This window comes from Taeniopygia guttata, chromosome 5 (assembly GCF_048771995.1).
Source record: "Taeniopygia guttata chromosome 5, bTaeGut7.mat, whole genome shotgun sequence".
Taxonomy (NCBI): Eukaryota; Metazoa; Chordata; class Aves; order Passeriformes; family Estrildidae; genus Taeniopygia; species Taeniopygia guttata.
Window position 1 is genome coordinate 38,855,865 of NC_133030.1, and position 23,962 is coordinate 38,879,826.

The window sequence follows — 23,962 nt, forward strand, 5'->3', positions numbered from 1 at the left end:
CTTTGTGGAAAAGTTCTTCCTTGACCTTTTTTGCCACTGTATGTCTACGACAGCACAGGGAGGTCAAAAGTGCACTAGTTGTTAGAACCAAAGATGAAGCTTAACCAGACACTGAGAGCAATGATTGTCAAATGGCTCCATTTGCAAGACAAGAAGTGTATCCTTAGCAGAGCAAGAGGGATGAAAGAGATTATTTTCTAGGGGTCACATTTGTTCTTATTTTTTGACCTCTCTCAAGTTTGCAAAAGAAGCAGTGAGTTTTCTATAGCAAAGGGGTGCAACAAAGAACAGGACTGTGCTTTCCTCATCTCTTCTCTGCTAGTCTTCCAGCCTCAGTCATGCCTCTCTTTCTCTTCCATGAGAGCCAGTGAAAGCAAAATAATTGAATACAGAATATAAAAGGACAGTTTCAAGTGCCTATAATTTTACATTTTGAAGAGCTTCTTAGAACCTGGATCTGAATTCGGGTTAGGGTTTGGTTTGCTTCTTTTACTACCTCCCCTCTTTCTGTCTTTAGTACCGGTATGGTCATCAGGCCTAGTAGCCTTATCCTTCCTTCTAGAAAGTAGCAAGCTGCTTCTGTTTTTCATTTTAAGCTGCTCTCTGTTTTTTATTGACTATCGCTTGAAATGAGCTAACCTGATTTAATTTCTGGTTCCTGTAAAGAACTTCATTCTGGGTGCTGGAACATTGCAGGGGACTGGCAGGTTGTAAAGCCATGCCTATTCCTGCCTTGGCTGGCAGGGCCCACTCCACCAGGGTACAAATACAAAATGTTGCATTAAGAGAGACCCTTAATAGGTACTCAGAATTCTGAAGACACTGCTGTGGTAGTAAAGCAATTTTTAGAAGTATCTTAGCTGCATTTAAACCACTTTGATTCCTCTTAGAACCAGACAAAACATATCCAAAAGCTATTCTAGTTCTAGAATGTTAAGGTCTTGAACTTGAAATAATAAATAGTTTTGAATAACACTGAAGTCTTCATATTATCATATATTTATAAGATGAATTATTTGTCAATCAAAATGATGTCTCTTTTTAATAATTAGTGAGTATGAAACACATTGCTTCTCAGCTTTTTGATAAAACATCAAGATGGTGGATAAATGAAGCAGTTATTATAAGGGACAGTATGAAGTAGTTACTGATTTTTTTACTTCTCCACTGTGACCTAAAATTCAAGTTTGACCTCATTTTTAAAGATCAAGGAGAGGGGAGAGAGAAGTTCTAAGCAGAGGTGACTAAGAAATATGTTTCAAAGCAATTGTCTGGAAATACAGGATAAAACTCTCAAAGTAACCACAAAAAACAGCTATTAATTACATTTTCAAATACTCCCATTTTGACAGAATAGTTAACAATTGAGATGTCACTTGATAAACTTCCCCATAGTGGGAAGCTCAGGCTATGGCCAAGCACTTCACAGCTATGCAAAAATAGTTTTTTCAAATGCGGCAAGTCAAATTATATCTAAGGCTAAGAAAAGGGAAGAAATTCTGACAGTAATGGGCTGCATTGTTTAGCTTCAAATGGGATTTTGTGTACCTTTGGAAAGCTCTCTATCATAGGAATGGATTCTGTGATTATTTTTCTTATGATTTTAACTTATGTTTTACTGTCAGTCATCAGTGTTTGTTTAACACATGGAAAAGTTCTGTTTAAACATTCCCTCAAACTACTTGGCTAAACTTGCTATCCATTGGGTGCCTCAGAGGATAAATTATTGAAATCTAAGCAGACAAATACCTTGTACTTATTCCCATGGCTAACACAGAATTTTGCAGTTAGAGCGAACTCTAAGCCAAAATTTTATTCAATGGAAATCTTTGCCTGCCTTATAAAGTAAACAGGTTCAAGTTGCCTCTCAAGCTTGGGAGGAGCCCTTAAGAATCCCTAAATGTGGGAAGGATAGGCTGGTTGTCCCTGTGAGCCCACTGAGCAGCTTTTCAAAGGTGCTTTTCATAACTAAAACTCAAGCAGGCAAATTCCACGTTGCAAGGATAACCTAGGAATTGAGAAGATCTTTCGAGGTATTGCATCTTGTTCTTGAATTTATTCACATCAGATAATGTTCCTCTGAAGAGAGTAAAACAATAACTTTAATAGGACAAAACTGTCACTGCTTTATTCCATTTCTGGTCTTGTTCAAAACATTGTTTTTCTGATAGTGAGAAACTTTCTGATTTATTTTCTATGAACAAGAATCTCTATCAACAAGTTACTAATAACAGTTATGATGTATAGAACATTTTATAGCTAAGACACAACAATAACTTTCTATCTTCTTTAATAAAATATATTAAATGTGTGTTAATCTCAGTCTTAATCTCAATCTTTTAATTGCCACATTTCCTTGATTCTATTAATCCTTGCCGTGTCTAAAAATTGTGCCCTCATTCTTCCTGTCAACAGCAACTGTTCATCTCACTGTTTACAATTCCTGTTAAAAGCTCTGAAGATATAGCATTTGTTATCAAGATTGACAAAAAAGCCTTTTTCCCCCCTCTTCTTAGATAGGTATCTTCTAAGAAGTTTTAGAACTTTTCAGTACACCTCTAATGTCATAAAACACCTTTAAAAATACCCTCTTGTTTCACTTTAAGGGAACAGGGGGGGAAAAAAACAACAGAAACGAATTCATTCTTACAAAAACAAGATCTGAATAGAGAAATGCCCCTGTAGTGCTGCTGTAGACACTGTTGGCTCCCTCCACATTCTCTGCATTTCTAAAAGAAAGAAGATCATGATCTAGTGCAAAATAACTGAATGTAGGTCTCAAAACTGGAGATCTTAATCCACAATTGAGTATTAAAACATGAGAGTTGTTTTTCAGAAATTCTGATCTCCCCTATTTAAATGACAGATTTTAAATTAGGTCATGTAGATTGAATTTAGGCTTCCAAACTTGAAACACCTAATTCAGGCGCCCTAAAGTCATTAAATCTGATGATCTGAATGCTTTTCAGAGCTCTCAGAAAAATTTTAATTATCAAGGCCTATATTAAATATAACTTTCACAAATAATATGGCTTTTGGGTCTACCTCCTCAGTTTTCTTTCACTCTCTTTTTCTGTGCTTTTGAAACTAAAGATCATCCTTCATTGTAGCAATGGAGTTTTAAGCAAAATTCAACATATAGCTTAATACTACTGCAATACAAACTGACTGTGATATGGACTATGCTTTTAGCAATGAGTACAAAATCCTCTACTTAATCCACTCTTTTCCTTCTCCTAAATCTTCTGCAAAGCACATTTTAAAGAGCAGGCACAACCTAACTCATTGTGCTCAGCATGTTTTACAAACTCAGCAGAGATATGAAGAACACATACAAAAACCATGCATCTGCCTTGACATAAATCAGAAATAATCAAGACTATCACAGTTTGACCTCTGAAATAGCATTATGGATGTATATCATGGACCAAGCCAGGATATGTTGTAGTTTAATTACTTCGGAAATACCTGAGTGAATCAAAAACCATGCATCTGCCTTGACATAAATCAGAAATAATCAAGACTATCACAGTTTGACCTCTGAAATAGCATTATGGATGTATATCATGGACCAAGCCAGGATATGTTGTAGTTTAATTACTTCGGAAATACCTGAGTGACAAATAGCAATGATTCATTTAACAGCAAAAAAGTTATGCAAAATGTATCAAACCTAATGAAGATCCTACTGCAATTATTTCCTTATGCTTGCTAAAACTTTCAAGATCCAGATGCTCTTCCAATAATTAATTGCATAACTTACCATGCTTCTCTGATTTTTTAAATTATTTGCTTTGGAGAAAGGAAGTGCTCAAGTTAGTTTGGGTTTTTAGGCGCAACAGTAGTTTTTTAAATACAGAGATGACACCTTACATTATCTTTCTAATTATACATTACTCTCTAAAAAGTGATTCATTTCCAAAATTCAATATAATTGGTTACTCTGCACCCAGAAAGGGTTACTGTTGTTGTAATGATTGTCTTACAGTGGGATAAAAGTAAATGTGTTGCCCAAGAAATAAAGATTTCATGCAAAGAATCAATGATATGGTTGGTATTTATTATAACACACTCCAAAAAAAATAAAAGCATAATATGATATCAGGAGTGCAAAGATAGAGCCAGCTTGTTCTGAGATATGATAATGCTATATGATACCATAGATAATATCCTGATTGCATATAAACAAAGTCATTGATAATAAAAATTTACATATGGTCTATATTTACAGGAAGGACTCAGAAAACAGAAAGAATGTGCATTGTCCTCACAGGCACCAGTGCCATTCATATTTCTAAGTCAGCACTTCATACTGGGTGATGTTGCTGCTGTAGTTATAATATGCTTGGAATTCACTTGAATGTTCAAGGTGGTTTTGTTTCAAATTCCCTAGGTGGGGAAAGTTCAGCTTTAAAATCCAGGGGGAAGTATCTGCTTTCACTGAACTCTTAATGAAAAAGACTGAGGATTTAAACCCAGGTACTACATCCAGTCCAACAAGAGTCTTAACCAGTGCAGAGCTACGTTCACAGTCTTTGTCCTTGTGAATATTTAATAATTTAATAGACACGACTAACAAGAATTTCTTTTCCAAAATCCTTGCAGTCTTGTGGTTGCAACATGAACCAAACGGTTGAAAATGAATATTCAAGTTTCCTGAGGCAGAGCAATTTCAACTTTTTCTCATATTTGAGGAGTGCTCTTATCACAAAGATATTGTAGATAGGACAGCATTTTCTTTTGAAGGAAGACCAGTCATCCCAACAGTTCTCAAGTCTTTAGGGGGAAAAAATTATTTCCTAACATATCATAAATCTTCTTCAGTTTAGAAGGATGGTGTATAAAACTCTCCCTTATTTTGAAAGACTTTATTTGAAAGGTATTTGTACAGTTATATAGCCAGGCTATTAATTGAAAACATTAACATATTTTCTTCAAAATTACAAATGCATTAGGTTTCATTATTTTTCTTTCTATTTCTTCACCGAAGTTGCATATTTTATCCAGATGAGATAAATTCTTTTTGGTGGTCAGGTAAAACAAGTTCCAGTTTCTATTCCAGTAATGTAGTGAGGAGTTTCATTTTAGTTTGTCTCTTTTGGGATGTTGGTTGTTTATTTTAATTAATCACTTGTTCTGACAATGCCAAGCGAATAGAATCTATCTGGAATATTCAAGAAGATTTTGTAATAGATTTTAAAATTGCTTTGAAGTTCTTGTTCAGAGCACAAGTTCATATGCAATGGTACACTGTCACAGTGTCCAAAAAAGCCACTGCAAATAAAATGCTCTTGCAGCTTAATGAAACAAGCAGAGTTTATAATCTTATTAAGCTGATGGTCTGCCTATATATAAAAGCTTCTCATGGAATTTGTATATAAATTTGATATTCCCAGTACCAGAAGAATATTTATTTTTCTGCAGTTAGGTCTCTTTAACAGAAAGGGAAATAAAGCACAAAAATTGGCATTGGGGAATGAATTCATGAGGAGCTGTACTGAATCTATATGAGGTGAGCAACTGACAGAACAGCTATAAACAACACTCAGTAATAAGAAGAGAGTTTTACGTTAATGTTTCTTGGCCTGCTTTTGAGGAAGGCTATGTCAACAATCTTAATGGCAGATTTAGTCTCTGCCCCTGTAAATCACTCTGGCTGTAAATAAGAATCTGTCTATGTGGATGTCTTCACTGAATTCGGGACCACTAAGTGTTGTATTTTTGCTGGAAAGATTAGGAGTCAGTTCAAACTGTAAATCTGAATAAATTTGGGTACTAATCAGGCAGTTCTAACACCAGCAAAACTCTCACTGACTTGAAGGGAGGTTTGTACATGTAGAGAACAGGATTAGCCCCTCACATAGTTATTTTCTCAGAGAAAATATTAATGGAATAATACACAATGCATTTTTTTGTGGATTTAACATTTTTTGCTCAAAATTCTTTTCTCCTTTTTGGCATTTGCACATGCATATAAACTCTTTGTGTTATTCTATAGATCTGAAGTCCACTGACTTAAGGATCTTTTTTCTCCCTTTAAATCTATGTCATAGAGCTCAAAAATGGCTTCTGATCTCTCTTGATATTATTTCCCAGATATTTTTATCATGCTATTAATTTATCATTAATGAGGATAGCCCACAACAGAACAGCTGTGACACAGCTATTTCGGAGAACTGCATGCTGATGGTACCTTAAATTCACTTAGTGGGAATCTACACAGAATCTGTAGATCTAGAGTATCTATAAATGACAGATGTAACTCCACTTCCTGGTTGGTGCCTTACCAAAGTCAATGAAACAAATGAATAGAACTGGTATCTTCCTCGTCAATCTAAATCAACAAAGCCCCTTTCTAGACAGAAAATTAAAGCTATGATAGAAAATATCTAATAATGCATGTTAACAGCTACTATATTAGAGAGAGCCATGTAGGTAGATACTTAGCTAACTGAACTAATACCATAGGAAAAAAGAGATTTGAACTCCAGCAATAATATTTATTTCATAAATACATGAGTATCATGTATTTTATTCAAGTGTAGGAAGAAGAGAGTAACCATTGCAGAGGTCTCCAATGTGAATGACAGTTTTGCTCTGAAAACAGTCAATCCAGTCAGTGAATTGGACAAGCAGTAATGGGCAAAATTGGACAATTATTACTAATTCTGCTATGCAGCTCAATAGAAGATTTCAAGCTCTAAATTACCTTGCAAAAGTACTACTTTACCATGAAAACAGAGGATTTGATTCATAGCATGCTTTGAGAAGAGTAGGTAATGGGAAAACTGTAGAAGTTAGTGAAAGGTTTTTCATGTTTTAAGTGTGCACTAGATCCCTTACACCATGGCATATATCTATGGACAAGCTCAAAGCATGACTATCAGGTGAAAAACTAACAGAAAACTTCAATTAGTGCACCAAAGACCAGTGCTTATCTCACTATATCAAAGATATAATAAGAGAAAAAATTAAATTTAAATAATTTAAAATATTGCTTTATGTGTACACAATGAAGAATAACGTCCCTGCATTTCCCTCCTCCAACAAGACATTTCTTGCCTCTACCAAAAGTGCCTACAATAAATGTCTATTTCCTTTCAAAGCTTCCTGAAAAATCTTAGTTGGAATATCTCTGGTTTCAAAGGAGTAAAATTATCACATGCACTCTGAGGGGAAGAACACCTGAACTTTGCATCTTCTTGCTGCAACACATGCAATCAATGCCTATCATTGCCTCATAAGCTTTATTCAGTTTCATCATGTTGTCTGCTCACTCTGTAATACCATTAATTCTACAGATGGTTTTTTTCTTTCATGTGGAAAAATAATTATATCATGCAAATATTGTTCTTCAGGTGCTGGGTACTTTATATTTTTGTTGGAATTTCAAGAGAAGGAGTGTAAACATGAGCAACAATTATTGAATGTATTTCCTTGTGTTAACATTACTTAAATTAGTCAGTTTCAAATGCTTTGAACAAGAAGTCAGACTAACTCGTATCAGATCCCTATTTTTACATAGCCTAGAAAATGCTATTTGCTTAAGAGTTTTGTGAGGAAACTGTAGCTAAAAAAGCCAACCCCGAGTCTGTTTCAAATATGTTTATTGATCCCTTTTTGTTTGTGGCAAGAATATTGCACTCTTGATGGCAATGGATTAATAGCATCTGCACAGCATATTCTTTCCTGCAATTAATTCTTATATATGGGTAGTATGGCAATTATGACCCCAAAAATTACAGGACCAGTGCTCTGTGTAGACATATAGCTTTGTGTTAGCCTTTCTGCTACTTCCCATCTTTCTGAAATCTGAGCCAACATGTTATGAGGAATGTCTTGTCTACACAGGGCTGCAGGGCAATTCTGAAAAAATAGTGTAAAGGAAGTTCTTTATCTATTTTTCTCGTATCTCAGGGAGAAATCTTGTGTCATTTGCATGTAGCAAAGCCCTTCACATAAATGAAAAAGTGATGGAAGAAAGAGACAGGAGGAAAAAGTGTGAAGGAGAGACACAAAGGTTACAAGTGGTCGAAATTAATGTACATGTTATGATTTACATTTTATATATCACTTGGACTCATTTCCTCTCAGTCTCAAAATCACCCTCTGAACTCAGATCCAAAGGCATTTTATTACAGACATCAGTGCTAACTACTTCTGCATGAAAACATCAAAATTTAATGCAATACTCTTGATAGGCAATTTAGAAATTGAAACATACCATTCTATGTCTTAAACAGGTTTCTAATTAATTACTGTGCTAGAGTAGTTGGAATTTCATCATACTGTAGAGTAGAACCTAAATGGAACCTCAATTAAACCAGTTTTACACAAAATCCATCAACTTCCACATTTTAAATAAAAGGAGAAATACATGACAAAGAAAAAAAGGGACTCAATGCTAATATAGGGAACATAAAATGTGAGGTTGCAATAGCATAAATAATTTTCTATAATCACTGCCCTATGACAGACTCTTAATGACATCAAGATACACCAAATCTGCAGTTGTACTGTTTATGTTGCAATGAGATATACTTCAGGGATGTGACATCACAGTTGAATCACTTAAGGAGTTGTTTATCTTTATGGATATGACTGTGGGATTTATAGCACAGATTCCTATGCTGCCACTTGCTCACTTCCTGGTCAAAAATTAGCTGCCATATCTTTCCCAGTTGCTGATAATTTTCCTGCAGAAGTTCACCTACAACTTTTATAGCCTTAATTTGCTGCAGATCATTCATATTTAAGATGATTTATATTTATACTAACATTTTCATTTGGATTCAAAGCATGTTTTTGAGCAGTAGATTGCAATGACTTCCACTTTCAAGACTTTACTTCACATTGCAGGTGATGTGAAAGCACACAGCCTGCTCAGTTCTCAGGTAAAACATTTTTGAAATTATGGCCCAATGCCCTAATGTATAGGAGCTCTATCACACAGCTCTGATGTACAGCACCAGACTAAAGCAAGTTTGAAAAAATAATTTTCTGTCCTTGAGGTGGATATACATTAGAAAATTCATGGTATGGGTGCTGGATCAGATGTTTTCCTCTAGAGATCTGACTTAGGGTGTGTTTATATCATGAAGTGGTGCAGCCAAGAGAAGCAGATTTGTAGAGGAAAACAATTCAAAACAGAGCAAAGAAACTTCTGTTTTATATGATATTTTGGTGTTTCATTTGACTTTTACTGAAGTTATGCCAGTCTCCCCATTGATTTGATAGCTGATTCTCTGTGTCTAATGAGCTGTAATTAAAAATAGCAAACACTCTCCTCGCCCTCCTCCAAAATATGCCTGTTGCTCATCTGAAAGCTTTCTCTGCTCAATTTGGTAATTATCCCTACTGTATTTCATGATTACTTTTTTCCTCCAAGGAGCAGTGCCAAAAATTAGGAGGGTGTATCAGTCTCAGTAACAAGACATTCACAGGCTGCTAAATCTGCCTTGTAATTTCTAAAGGACAGTTGTCTTTACCTGCCTGGCAGCCACACATAAGACACATGAGGTGAGCTTAGAGTTGGAGCTCTGCCCAGAGGAATGAGAACTCAATATCAGAGTCCTGCTATTCCACATAGCATGAACATAAAAAAAAAAGAAAAAGCTGGGACTTGTCTCCTGAGCAAGAGCATCTGCTGATAGTGGGGGAGTCAGCCAAACTGGCTGTGAGAAAACCAGTTTTTTCTCCCAGTCTGATAGTTAAATTACTTGTAAAGAGAGCTCTACTCACATCTAGAGGAACCATGTTCTACAATAATTTGCTAACTAATGTTGCTTTCCTAAAGGCTTATTCTTTTAATGCCTACTAGTTACTTCAGCATTTTCTACCTTCAAAAAATGAAAGAAATGGGCCACTCTAGTGTACCATTTACAAGAAGGTGCAATATCCCCTCCCAGTGTGGGTTAAGTTTAGACACTGTTTTGTGCTCTGTGATTCCAGAGCTTAAGTTCACTCACTCCTGAGGTTGCCCATGCAGTTGTGACTGATGTTTTTAAGAGAGCTTTAATGCTCAGAAAGCCTATTAGAAACAGACTGCTCTCAGACTTCTGTGGTTTTGCCTTTTGTTTTTGATTTCTTTTGTTTGTTCTGAAGATTCACCATCATTCTTGGCAACTTCAGGGTTTTTTGACTAAAAGTTATTCACAAAGGTTTTTTGAGTTTATTTCAGTTATTCCTTCATCTAATGTACCAGGTGTCTTACTTCCTTATTTTTTACCACAAAAGAGATTCTACTATTTCTTAAATGGATGTGTATTTCATAATGATATTAGTAGTAGCTCTGTGTATAAAATAAGAGATTGAAATATTTTTTTTTTACTCAGAAAAAAGGAAAAAAGCTGGAAAGCAGCCTCTTTTCTTTTTCTTTTTTTTTTTTCACTATAAAATAAACATGGTGCAAAAAACATCCCACCTTCTTCACCAATCAGGTAAAGTTTTGCAATGGAAAGCCATCAAAGAAACCTGAAATGACAGTCTTAATTCAGAGAAAGTTCTCTTTAAATCCTATGAAAATTTTAGCTGAGGAATGATTTTAGGATCTAATGAATAAAACCAAAATGAAGACTTAAAGTTTGCAAGTTGAGAAGAAGCCGATGATAGCAAAATGTCACTTTTATCGAAACATATTAGTTAATTTGCTACTAAAAATAAACAAAATCCAGAGCATGAGGTGCAGGAGGCAGTCTTGTGAATTCATGATGAATGATGGAATAAAACTTAAACAAGATTTAACATGTTGCCGTGAAAACTGAAAATGGAAACAACTTAAAGGGGAGAAAAAACCCAAACCCAAAACTCAGAGAAGACAGAAAGCATTTCAACCAAGTGATGTAATTTAGCAAAATAAAGTTTCTCTGTAATACCAAGGATAAAGCCAGTATAACAGACAAGTTATTTGCCCTCTGTGCTCATCAAGAGTATTTTCAGATATGTTACAGCTCCTTTCCTAATCAAACTGCATGGTGGGGTGGTTCCAGGCTTGATCTCTCTTTGGCACAGAGGTGAGCTACATATACATTGAGAAATGTCAACATAGCCTTCTTTCCTGAGCCTTCTAGATACACAATTTTCACTTCTGTTTACTTTAGAAGGAGCAAGGTTGAGCTAAGGGCCTGTCATAATTGATAAGAGAAATTAAAATGATGCCTTATAGCTGTGTAAGTTACAGTAAAAACAATTTAAAAATAATTACTTCAAAGGAAGTAGATTAAAAAAAACATAAAAAATAAGGCAGAATAAAAATTAAGGCAGACAGGCACAGTGAAATTTATATTGAGAAAGACTGAAAAACAGAAAAAGAATATTTGAAATATGTGAGCACTTCTGAGCTGCTTGTTTAAGATGACTGACACTCTAGCAGTACCAAAAGAGTTAAGCTGTGAAATTGTACCATTTCCATATTTCTATATTTTAATTCCTGATACAGTAAGACATACAGGATGAAGGGAAGGGAAGGGAAGGGAAGGGAAGGGAAGGGAAGGGAAGGGAAGGGAAGGGAAGGGAAGGGAAGGGAAGGGAAGGGAAGGGAAGGGAAGGGAAGGGAAGGGAAGGGAAGGGAAGGGAAGGGAAGGGAAGGGAAGGGAAGGGAAGGGAAGGGAAGGGAAGGGAAGGGAAGGGAAGGGAAGGGAAGGGAAGGGAAGGGAAGGGAAGGGAAGGGAAGGGAAGGGAAGGGAAGGGAAGGGAAGGGAAGGGAAGGGAAGGGAAGGGATTTCAGCTTTCAAAAGTGTTCAGAACCTACAGAGTAACTACTTTGTATGCCATGGAGAGGAGGAACATGGCCACTAAACATTCAGATGATTAAAAATACTCACTGTGAGTGTAAAACTAGAAAAATTTAATGGTTGAACGTGATTTTTTTTTTCTGACAGAGTAACTGATGCCCTTATTTAATAAGGTCTGTAAGAAACTGTCTGGAGGAACATGAAATTAAGTTTATAGTGCTGGCTGTACTACATTTGGATTCTGATAAAACATTAATTTCTATTTACTACAAGGTTTTATAAAATTCAGATTACTTTGATTTGGAAGATAATTATCACTTGATATGACAACCTGGTTGACTGTATAGACAAGGTATTGATAAAAAGCATCACAGCCAATGGTAGAGAGAAACCTACATTACCACAGAAATCTGTATTACACAAGGCCTTGTTTTACTTCATTCAGAACCCCAGAAACACAATAAATAAAGCTAAGAATTTTTATAAACTATGTTGATTTAGGGGGAGAAAAAAATTCTTAGCAACAGAGAAATAATAACAGAGGAAATCTAGAAAAATTAGTTTGTGAATAGAAAGTATTCAAGTAATATTTCATTACAAAAAAAAAGAAGAAAGCACTTTTAATACAATATTCCTAAATGACCTAAATCAAAGAAAAAGGCCTAAAATTATTCTTTCAGTAAGACAGTAAGTTATGGTGAGAGCAAGCGAGATACAAATATACTGTTCGATAGGGTACAAAAGAAGGAGCAGTGCAAATATGGCCTCTTTGTGCATGTCTATCGTATCAGGAAGCCAGGAGGCAACATCCTTATAAAATATCCAATTCAAAGCTCACTGAAGCAAATGGAAGGGCTCCAGCGTCGTCAATAGACTTGGATCAGACCCTAGGCATGTCCGTGTGAAGTCACTTGGAACATTTCATTCCCTTTTTAGGCACAACCATTACCACAAAGACGCTGAGAAACTAAAAGAAGGCCAGAAAACTCTACTACCACAGGCACAGAGACTGGAAAGACTGAATTCAGGGTGGAATGATTTAAATGAGCACACAGGAAGCTTGGATTTGTACCATTGAAAATTGTCTTGTTCCGCATTTGTACTTTATTTTCCTTAAGGAAAAGTTTATTCTTCCCAGTAAATGAGCAGTAAAACATCTTGATAAATAATGTTTTTAGATCACTTAAATTTAATTTTTTTTTTTAGTTTCATTTACAACAATCAAATATATTTTTACAAACATGGTTTTATCTATATCCAATTTTACTACACACAGAAAGAAGTGATTATTTCCAGTTAATATGTCCAAGATTTTATAAATAATCCAATTAATTTCTCATAGCTATTATTTGTAGAATAGAAGAAGAAAAAAATTTTTCCTGCTTTTTAAAAATTTCTATCAGTTTTGCAGTTTTGAAAGAAGCAGATAATGAACTGAACCTATTAGAAAAACAGAAATTCAGAAAATATATTCTCTGAATCTATATACAGGGTCACCACCAGAAGATGGTTTAGCTTTCCAACAAGCTCTATCTTTAGGCACATGGCTACTGGCTTTCAGCAAGTTCTAAAGGCTTTCTGTCTTTTGAACTTCCACAGTAGAGAAATACTGTATGCTTAAAATTATAAACTACCTTCAGTTAAAAAAAACTTGAGGTTTTAAGTGGCTTTCCTCAGAGAGAATCATAGAATATGATGAGTTGAAATGAATCCACAAGGATCACTGAGTCCTACTCCTGCCCTGCACAGGACACCCCAAGAGTCACACCATATGCCTGAGAGCACTGTTCAAACACTCCTTGGACTCTCCCAGCCTGGTGCTGTGACCACTGCCCTGGGAAGCCTGTTCCAGTGCCCAGCCACCCTCTGAGGGAAGAAACTTTTCCTAATATCCAACATAAACCTTCTCTAACTCAGCTCCATGCACTTTCCTTGAGGGTCACAAAGGTGGTGAAGGGCTTTGAGAGGAAGTGTTATGAAGAATGGTTAAGCTCACTTGATCTGCTCAGCCTGAAAAGGAGGAGATTGAAGGGAGACCTCATCTTGGTCATGAGGGGAAGCAGAGGGGCAGGTACTGATCACTCTTGTGACCAGGGACAAGACTTGAGGAAATAGCACGAAGCTGAGCCAGGGCAGGTTTAGGTTGGATACCAGGAAAGGGTTCTTCGCCCAGACAGTAACTGAGCACTGGAACAGGTTACACAAGGAAGTTGTCACAGCACTGAGCCTGCCTCTATTCAAGAAGAGTTTGGACAATGTTCCCATGCACATGATGTCATTCTCGGAGTATCCTGTGCGAGGCCAGGAGTTGAACTTGATGACCTTGATGAGTGCCTTCCAGCACAGCATTGGAAGGCACAATGATTCTATCATTCTATGATGAAGGAGAGTACCAAAGTATTGATGTCAGGATAGACCACTTTACAGCTACTGCTGTTCTGCCACCTGTTCTCAACAAGTCATGCCAGAAAACCTTTCAAAGTGAGCCTCTGTGCCATTTAAAAATATAAACCCACCCCAGGAAAGCTTTCTTCAGCATGGTCTGCATAAGGACCTACCTACAAACCATGACAATCTTGCTGGCATTTCATTTGACAGTAATGACAAACTTCTGATCTAGCCACAGCACTTACTTTTAGACTTGTTCTAACTTTTCAAGCTCAAGATGCTAAATGTACCTTTTCTGTCTATAATTAGCTTTTCATGAGAGAGTGAAATTTACTCAAGAGCTAAGGACCCGAGCCAGGCTCAGTGAACCAGTTTACCGTCTGATGAACTCCAAAACAGAGATTAAAAGCTTTTGCTTTTAATGGCCACTGACCTGCTGTCTTTAGCAGTACTGGATGAAATATATTTCACTAAGTCTTGAGAATTCCTTTATTGTGAGGAGAAACATTGTGCAAGGTGACAGAGAAAAAAGAGATAGTCTTGGGATTTAATGTTTATGTTGCTTCTGTTGAAAATATTAAAATTAAGTGTCAGTTGTTATATAAGAAGCATTTTATCTCATGTTGGACTTTTCAGAAGCTGGTTTCATCTTGGCCTCCAGGATGTCTTGTCAGAAGGGCATGTACCCACATAAGCTGTAGTCTTTCCTAAAATTACTCAACATTTGGGTCTTTGTGTTTCAGAGTATTAACGAGATTACAGGTCATAATCTGTAAAAGCTCCCCTGCCACTGCTCTGCTTGACTCCATTCCAGATGAAATCTCTTCAAATAAATCCTGGATCACAATGATACTGCTTTGTATGTCTACAGGCAAAAAGATCAGAGCAAAAAGGAGTGGAGGAAGGGGAAAAAATTGTATGTATATATAAAAAGGCATTTCCTTCAAGGTTAAAGACCTAAATTAATGAAGTTCTTAATTTATCATCTCTGGAATTTTAAAGTATCCATTCTTGTATGAGAGGCCGATTACAATATTTTCAGTAAAGTAATTAATCTAGTGATCTCTCTTCCATTTGAATCTTCTTAATTCCTTATGTCCTTTTCTGTGGATTCACAGTGTGAACATACCTAGGCAGGCATCCGTTAGTTACGGCAATTTAGAGCAATTACTTAATTAACTATGATATATGGTTTTGTTTTACATTGGAGGTATTAGACCTGTTTTCTTTTAAATGAGAAAAGAAAGGCTAGGTGCAGACAATACACATGAAAGGAATTAATTTAATTTGTTGCACTGCATTAAGCCATTTACTCTTTACTATTCAAGACAGTTAGGGATCCAGCTACCTGTTCTAAATCCTTCATGAAATGAATTCTTGATCCACTTCCATTCATGGCAAAGATATTCCTAGTGCACAAGAGAGAGAAGGCTACACTTGCAGTCAGGAATGTAATTAAAGTAAAATGTGTTTGCAGACTCTTCTGTAGTATGACTCCCCACAATATATGACTGCTCCATAGAGATTCATTGCTGTGAGAAGGTCAAACATCACTGGTCCTGTTACCAGAAGGACAAATTCCTACAGCAAAGAAGGATGCAATAAACAGCTTCTTCAGGATTACTCAAGGGTTCTGTGGAACAAAGATTATCTGAGAGCTCTTCATCTTAAGAACTACCTTACTGTATCTAAAATCTAGACATTACCATTCAAAGAAATTGAAGAAAAAAAGAAATCAGGTGGCAGTTTTATCTGGACTCTTATAGGTAAAAGCAAGGGTTTAACATTAAATCCACTGCAATATTTGTAAATAATAGAGGTGTTGGTCTTACAGTCAGAAATGATATTTCAATCTCACTGGATTTTCTTTTGCGGCTTTTTTAAGCTGAAGCCATTTTGGAAAACAAGACTCAAGAGCCAAGTCCCCAGTGATCTTGAAAAAATCTGCTCTATACAAGATGAAGAAAGATGGACTTGCAACTAAAAAACCTTTTGATTATCTTTTAAAGGAAAAGAATGGCTTTGCTTAGATGTTGTGCTCACATTAAAAAAAAAGTCCAAAATTCATTATCTAATCTAGCAATATCTCCACTGTGATGGAGCTCCTGATGAGGTGTTACAACAGGAAAAACTCAAAAGTGAGTCCAATAGTACACCAAGTATTTTATAGCAAATCTTAGCAAGGTCATAAGCATCAGATAGGGGTTTGGTTTCTCTGCTACATCCAGGGTGTTCCAGATATTATAAAGGAAAGGTAAGCTTTCTTAGGTTTGTTGATTGTGGTGGGGTTTTGGCTATTTGGGGGTTGGGGAGGGGGGGTGGGTTTCCCCCCATAGTTACTATTTTTCTGGGGGGAAAAGGCTACATAGGAACAATCACGCAGGGCAAGGAACAGCTATTTTCAATAAGGATCTTAGCTCTAGGTTTTCAGATTTAGCAGATATTTTACTTATTCCCTTCATGGTCTAATGATAGCTTATTATGAAAATTATTACTTCTAGCTACTGACTACATAGTTATGCTGTATTATACTCAAACTGACTTATATGAAGAATGGAGAACTTCAGCACCTTTCAGGAAACAAGTCCTGAGTGCCAGGATAACCAGATTATGTAAGGCATCAGAATTTAGAGAAAAAAAATGACTGCTGGGATTGTATACCAGGAAAAGTACTACTCTATGTGATGCTTTTGATACTGTTTCCTCAGGATCCATTTTTGTCTGCCTAACTGAATGGTACCCAACTGTATCAGAACAGCAAGCCTTACTCTCAAGTGATAAAGGTGGTAGAACTAGCAGTAGTACTATCCGAAGTAATACCCCAGACTGCTCACTCTTCCGGAGAAAAATGCATATTGATGCTTCATAAACTAAAATCAGTTTTTACACTAGCATGTTGACTGTTTTTTCAGACTTTGAGTACCAAGAAAGTCTTTTATGTGAGATGCCATTACTGAGACTACCAGTGGACTGATGTTTCTCCTATTGTCTTGTAAGGAACACTGCAGAGCTAACATAACTCCCATTAGTCTGAGAGTCTCCCAAGAAAGTAATTGTAGTTTACATAAAGAAGGGTATCTAAAATTTCATTGACATTTTAACATGAATTCTCTTTAAATGTGTCTAGCTGGGAGAAAAAAAAAGAAAAAAAAAATAAGATATTTGTCTGACGTGGAAATAAGAATGACAGTGACCATTGTTTCTAATAAAAATTCACCAGAGAAAACTCAAAAAAAAAAGCACAACAAATTAGATAACCTGAAATCCAGAGGCTTGACAAGAATATTCCATTTTTCAGAGCTGGCAGGAGCCATGAAGGGCCACCCACAAGGGTTTGGCTGCTTACCTTGTTAAACATTGCCTGGTTTCACCTGACATGATCTGTAAGCCTGTAAAGCAGTCACACTTCAAGTGCCTTTCATGTGCACTTCAAATCCTTTTTCTTTTGAGATATTCTTCACTAACAGGATTTCCCACTTTGGAAGGCAGAACTCTTTCAAAAGGTTTCAAAATGTCTCAAAACCACAGCAAAAATGAAGAAAATAAATACAGGTAAAAACAAAACCAGTTTGGCACAGCCCTAGAAGGCAATGTTAAGTACAAAGAGCTTTACTTTCAGCTTTATTGAAGAGTTTTATTACCTTACACGATTTTTTCACTTTAGGATTGCTTAAAAGAATGTAATTCCTGTAATATACACTTTCACAACAAATTACACAACAGGGAAAATGTATTTGAAAGTGTTCTTGCATCCTTACAATTTGCATTTTCAACTGTCCATGTGGGTCATACACATATCACAAGACTTGTTGCCAAGGCATTCAGCTACAACACAAAATGTTTTCAAGTTCAAAGCTTGTATATTTTTTCATCTCATTCTTATGTTTTTATCCTCTCTTCTCTTATATGTCTAGATGTTTCCCTTGCATTAATAAAATCCTGAATACTTGCTCACTTTTAAAAAGTGCAAGCCATAAAAGAAAAAAAAAGAAAAAAAAAAAAGGCTGATACATAAAGATAAAAGATGCAAGCTTTGTACAGCTGCTATATTCAGCTGTTTTTTAAACACTTAATGTATTAGTCAGTGTATTAATGGATCCAGAAAGTTCAATTAACCCATCCATGGAGATATTATTGCTCAGGAATTTTGTTTCCCACTCCAGAGCACGTCTGCAGATCCTGGTGCCAGGAGGGCTCCACACAGGCCTGCAGCTTCAACGAGAAATCTCCAGTTGCAAGACCAGAGCTTTTGTACTGGCAGTCAATGGCAGAAAAAATATATATATTTTAAAATATAGGTCAAGTTACCTGAGTATGCTCTACTTGCATATAGTATCAGTGGTCATCTTTCTTTTGTATGTTTCCTGGTATTAAATTATTCCCTTTCTTAGTAAGGGTTTTTAAAAATAAATAAATATATAAATAAAACATGATAGAGCTGCTTTTCCCCTCTCAACAGTCAGGTTTTCTCTCTTGAGTGGTAAGTGGGCAGGGGGAGTACAAATCTTGCTTTGAATTTCTTGATTGCATTTTTGTCTATGTTGCTGAAGTTTTTCTTTTCTTTATACTTGTACAGTCAAACAGAGAGTTGGAATAGATTCTACTTGGAAAATACTTTTTAAATGCCCTAAAAGTGTCTAAAAATAAGGCTTATAATTGAGTGGAATATAAGAGCAGTAGACAAACATCTCTATGGTGTCTTGAATTATTTGGATTTTTGGATCTTCTTTATTTATTCAGCAATATGCACAGGACTTCATTGTGTCATAACCTATGGCAGCTGTGATGATTTACAAAAGTTAAGGATTACATCTGCATACTTGACATTCTCATGTGTTGTACTCCTTTTTCTTTGTGTTTCTACTCATTTATTTTTGAGAAGCAACAACCTCACAGGCACTTGTAGAAACAACAGATTGTTGGACTCATACAGCCTGAAAGATCATGTTAGGATGCCTGTTTCCTACTGAATATATTGTATCTCACTTGAAATGGTGCCATGGTACAAATACAAATCAATAAAAAAAGGTACACAGCAGTCTGTGTTATGCTCTAAGAACAGATTAGTGTGGTGATTTGGGACATGTACTCAGAGGACAAGCACGTCGCTGAATAAAGCATGTTTTGATTGGACTTCAATACTCAATCCCATCCAGATTCTGTCTTGAACTTTAAAAAAATCTGATATATCCTACTAATTTGGGATAAATTACTTGTATTACAGAAAGGAAGACTTCTTGTCTCTCCAAAAAATAGAAATAAATGTTTAACATAAGAATATATTGGAAATAAATAGTTTTTCTTTGGATGAAAATCTACATTTCAGGATGACAGCCTTCAACCACAGGGTGTGTATTGAGTTTGAAATTTTGCTTGCATTTAACTCAGTGTAAACTTCATGTTTATCTAAAAGGCAAATAGGTTCTTCTAGAGCCATTCCAAACACAAGGAAATAGTGCTGAGTATGTGTTGCAATAACCTTGCCCTTTTTATATTTTAGTGAGGTGAAATGCTTTGGAAAATGTTCTGTGAAGCACATGTTAAATTATTTCAGTTTATGTGTAATTTTAATGAATGTGTCAAGTTATGTGGCTCAAGTTAGCATGATGAATCAGAGCCTATGAATGTTGAAAATAGAAGGCTCCCTGAAATTCTGGAACTGACAATTTCAATTACACAGGAAAAGGAAAGGAAAATGCTGACAAATAGGTCAAAACAACTCCAACAGAAACTCTTCAGAAGAGCAGGAAAAGGTAAAGTTGATGAGGAAGAGTGTATCCAAAACCTGTAAAATGCCTGAAAAAGTAGGCTCTTAGCAAAACAGAAATAGTTGGTGGCAGAAGAGAAATACAGAAATTAATGGACCAAAGCTATGCATATTGTGGCTTACAAAAGAAGCTGCAATACTGCACTTCCTTTCCCTCCTCTTCTCCACTTTCTGTCCTTCCTCCGCTCTTCCCCAACCAGTGTTTGCCAATATGTCTTCGGAAACAAATTATTAATATTGTAAATTGAAATAGAGCCATGGTACCAGCTTCAAGACACCACTTGCCTGTCCAGGAGGAAGATGAGTTGAGCATCACCAGAAATTTAGGGCTCAACTCAGTTCCCAAACACAGATGAGCTGCTGCCACTTTTGCTACCCAAGGATATCCCACCTGGACTGTAGTTACCCCTCCTGGAGCCCTGGTTTCCTTCAGGATCTGCCATTCTTCTGTTACTGGCTTACTTACTAAGTACCCCAGGATGACTCGGGGGTCTAAAATGCCAAGATAAGGTGCCGAAACTGTACCTAAATTCACTGATCATGTTTTTATCCAGCATGTTTGTGCTATTGACAACCAGTTTAAATTAATGGTCAAAAGCTGTATGTGATGAATAATCATGCATCAATGCTGAAAGGTCAACAGTGGGAAAATGTACAGCTGAAATGGTAATTTTTTTTACCGTGTCCACATAGTAAAATCTAACAGATCTACCAGTCAACTAACAGACACACCAATCTATTTTGTCTAATTTAAGGCTGCTTCAATGAATATTATACATGGTTCTTATGTCCAATGTCTAAAATTTCAACTCAGAGGAAAAAAATTGCAAGTGGAGAATGTCTCTACTAATTACAAGAAGATACTTAGAGCTGAGGACAATCACTGCAACCTTCAAGGTATCAGGTTGTTTGGATCAATGTAAAATATTAAACTAGGTTGTACAGTCAGAGAGCTGTAATGCAGACACTACCGTGTTACAAAATTTCTGGGAAGTAATAAACTGGCACTGGAAGTGTAAAGGAAAAAAAGCAGTAATGTGGAATGGCCCCTTATTCAGGAAACTTTGAAAATGTGCAGCCATAATAGCCATGGTGAAGTTCCCTTAAATGAGGCCTTGGTATGCTGTGGAATAAAGTCAAAATAGGAGATTGTGGCAATCCAAGTCATACTGAATAAATGCATTCATTGGGCCAAATTGTGATATTACTCATGAGGGAACATTTTTTTCCCCTTTTCAATAAAATAAAAAAAAAATTTAAAAAAAAAAAAAAAGGGAGCTGAGAACACTTTAAGATACAGGACACAAATGTGTAATTATTCTTGGCTAACATGGTAGCTGTTGATCATTTAATGAAACCATAATTACCATATAATGGCAGGGTATTTATATGACAGATTACTACATTATTACAGGGTAAGTGTGTGATTATTTCTGTCCTCAAAATCAGAATAAAAACACATGGAAGTGGAAAAATAAGTTGAAAAAAGAGAGAGAGAAAAAAAATCTGAATTTCCCAATGCCACTCCCATATTGTTACTCTATCCACACCTCAATCACACAGTGATGGCAATGGCCACCAGCATTCATGATGAAGCCAAATCTCCTCAGGAAACCCATGGAACAGCACAACAGATCATAAGGCTCTTTGCCAAATGGCTCCAGCTTTAGGCTTCATTGTACTCACAGTTCAACTGATTCAATAGCAGTTTGGTTGCTGGTCTCTTGTCCTCAGAAGACACTATGCTCCTGCTTGTTTGGAGGCATCGTATGCATGATGGATGTAAAAAATTGCACTGAGAGGTCCTTAACTCCCACTTCCATGCCTCTAGGCAAGAACAGTGAACTAATGTGGGTTTCAAAGTAATACCACTTTTGTCCTGGGTGGGTAAGTTTAAATTGTCAGAGGTGAGCATTATTTGCTGTGGTTTGATTTCAGTCAACACTGCTGGTGTTCACTGGTGAAATTTTGAGCATTTAGTAAGGATTGGTTTAAGTTGTGGGAAAACACTTAAATAATTCTATTCATGGGGAAAAATGTGATGACAAGTTATAAATTTACAAAGTTACAGAGAGAGTTTTATAAGCTGAACACAGTCCATGTCAATTTTTATGAACAGGATGGCAACTTTCAATGTGGGAGGAAAAAATCAAATTGTAAACCCAGCTGATTCAATGATTCCCCAAGCCCTGCCTGGGTGTAAAAGGGCCATGCAATCATGTGTTTCACCTGAAATTTGCCTCTGCACCTTCACAGTGCTACTTCAGCTCTGTGGGAGAAGGTGGCCAGCACTCCCTGCTTCCAAAAAGCATTTGCTGAGCCAGTATTCTAAGATAGCAGTTATTGTAAATTACTTTGGCCCTGAATCATTATTCTGAGTTTGATGGAATTCTTAAATCTGGGTTTCCTAGATTTTTATCCAAGAAGCAGTATTACTGTAGCTATTTTCAGTCTTTGATATTAATTTTCTTTTTTCTTCTTGAAATTCTTTAAATTGAGGTAAAATGGACTTAGGTAAAAGCCACATACTGTTATGTTTGCTCAGAATTTATTCTGTAGGTCTGTAAAAGAAATACAGGTTGAAAGAGAAAAGGATTTGGAGGCAATAAGAATTCAGTCTGTGTTTATTTATTTAGAAGTTAGCTGTAATTGCAGTGCCTTTGTAAATATCTTCCTTAATAAACTGGTTATTACTCGAAATGGTCAAAGATTGTTCATAACTCACTGCTGTTAGGTTACTTCACTCTGCACAGAAAAGAACTCCCACTCTGTTTTTTTTTTTTTTTGTGTGTGTGTGTTTTTATCTTTCTTTTTTTTTTTTTTTTATTCCTTAATAGTTCATGTAAGATGTTGGTGGGCAGTCAGTTATGTCAGAACGTAAACCAGCTCTCCCTGAAGCCAAATGGAGCCCCAGCAAACTCCCAACAAGCACCAGCATTCATTCATAAAAGGTAACAGGTAGGGAGATGATGCATGTGGCCTTGGAGAGTAATGAGGGGCTTCTGTAAATTTCCACACTTATTCAGTGTTGTGCCTTTTGTGAACTGCGCCTCACATTTACTCTAGATGAAAATTAATGAATGAAAGAAGTTTTTTGTACTCTGTGTTTCTAGTATCTTTTTAGTACAGGCTGCTTCTGCTTCCACTACATTTTTAGAACTATAAATAATTAAAATATATTGTTCAAATACCTTTAAAGTAGCACCTATAGATCAAATGGAAAATAAAATTAATATTAATAAGGTCTAAATTCACGAGATTGAAGTGTTAAGATTTTTGCCTATCTGGTGTTCTTCATAAAGTTTATTCTTATAAAGATTAATGTAGCTAGAAACTGAGTTATTTTCATATTTTTCAGATTAATTGTATTTATGAAATATTGTCATCAGGTGCTGGTTCCAGTGGTCTTCAAAAACTAAGACATTCAGCAGCAGAATAGGAATAATCCTATGCTTTTTCTTTTGGGAGTAGTGGCGTTTTCATTATCAACATTTATATTAGGGAAAAACAATAAGATTTTCATCAAATATAATTTTTTTAAAATTCTCAATAACTCAACAGGGCATGAGGAAACATTTGTCCCCTTACTGACCCACCTTATGCCTAATGTTAAGCTTTTAAAAAATCTTCCAGCAATTAAGTCATGTGTTACTGTGGAAATCCTTTATAGCCATTAAAAAGTGGTTAGTAAGGATCCAATCCTTTCTGGTACAATAAAATTTCAGTAACTTCAATCTAAAAGAATACAACTTCAAGCAAGTTTCATGAGGATAGGCTTTAAATTGCAGTTGAAAACAAATTGTAATTACTTTTTATAAATATGTGTGGCAGCTGCTCTCTGGCCACAGAGATCAGCAGGCACAACTTTCCCAGACATTGGCCTGGGGAAGGCTGTGAGAAGATCAGAGAAAAGAATGACAAGCAATTCTTATCTTCACTTGCTGCACCTGTTGTTGTGAACATGTGGAATGTGTTAGGGAGATTTGTTTACCAAAGGGTGATTTTTTAATTGGCCAGTGGTGATGGTGTTTGGATATTCAAGGATCAATCAGGTAAAAAGGTATCCGCCTGTCCT

At 36.1% G+C, this 23,962-nt stretch overlaps 1 long non-coding RNA gene across 1 annotated transcript in view; it reads right to left on the reverse strand.

Moving 5' to 3' along the window:
- LOC140684388 (uncharacterized) overlaps positions 1-23,962 on the reverse strand; it is a 44,033-nt gene that overhangs the window by 6,592 nt on the left and 13,479 nt on the right. The gene's annotated exons all lie outside the window — the stretch shown is intronic.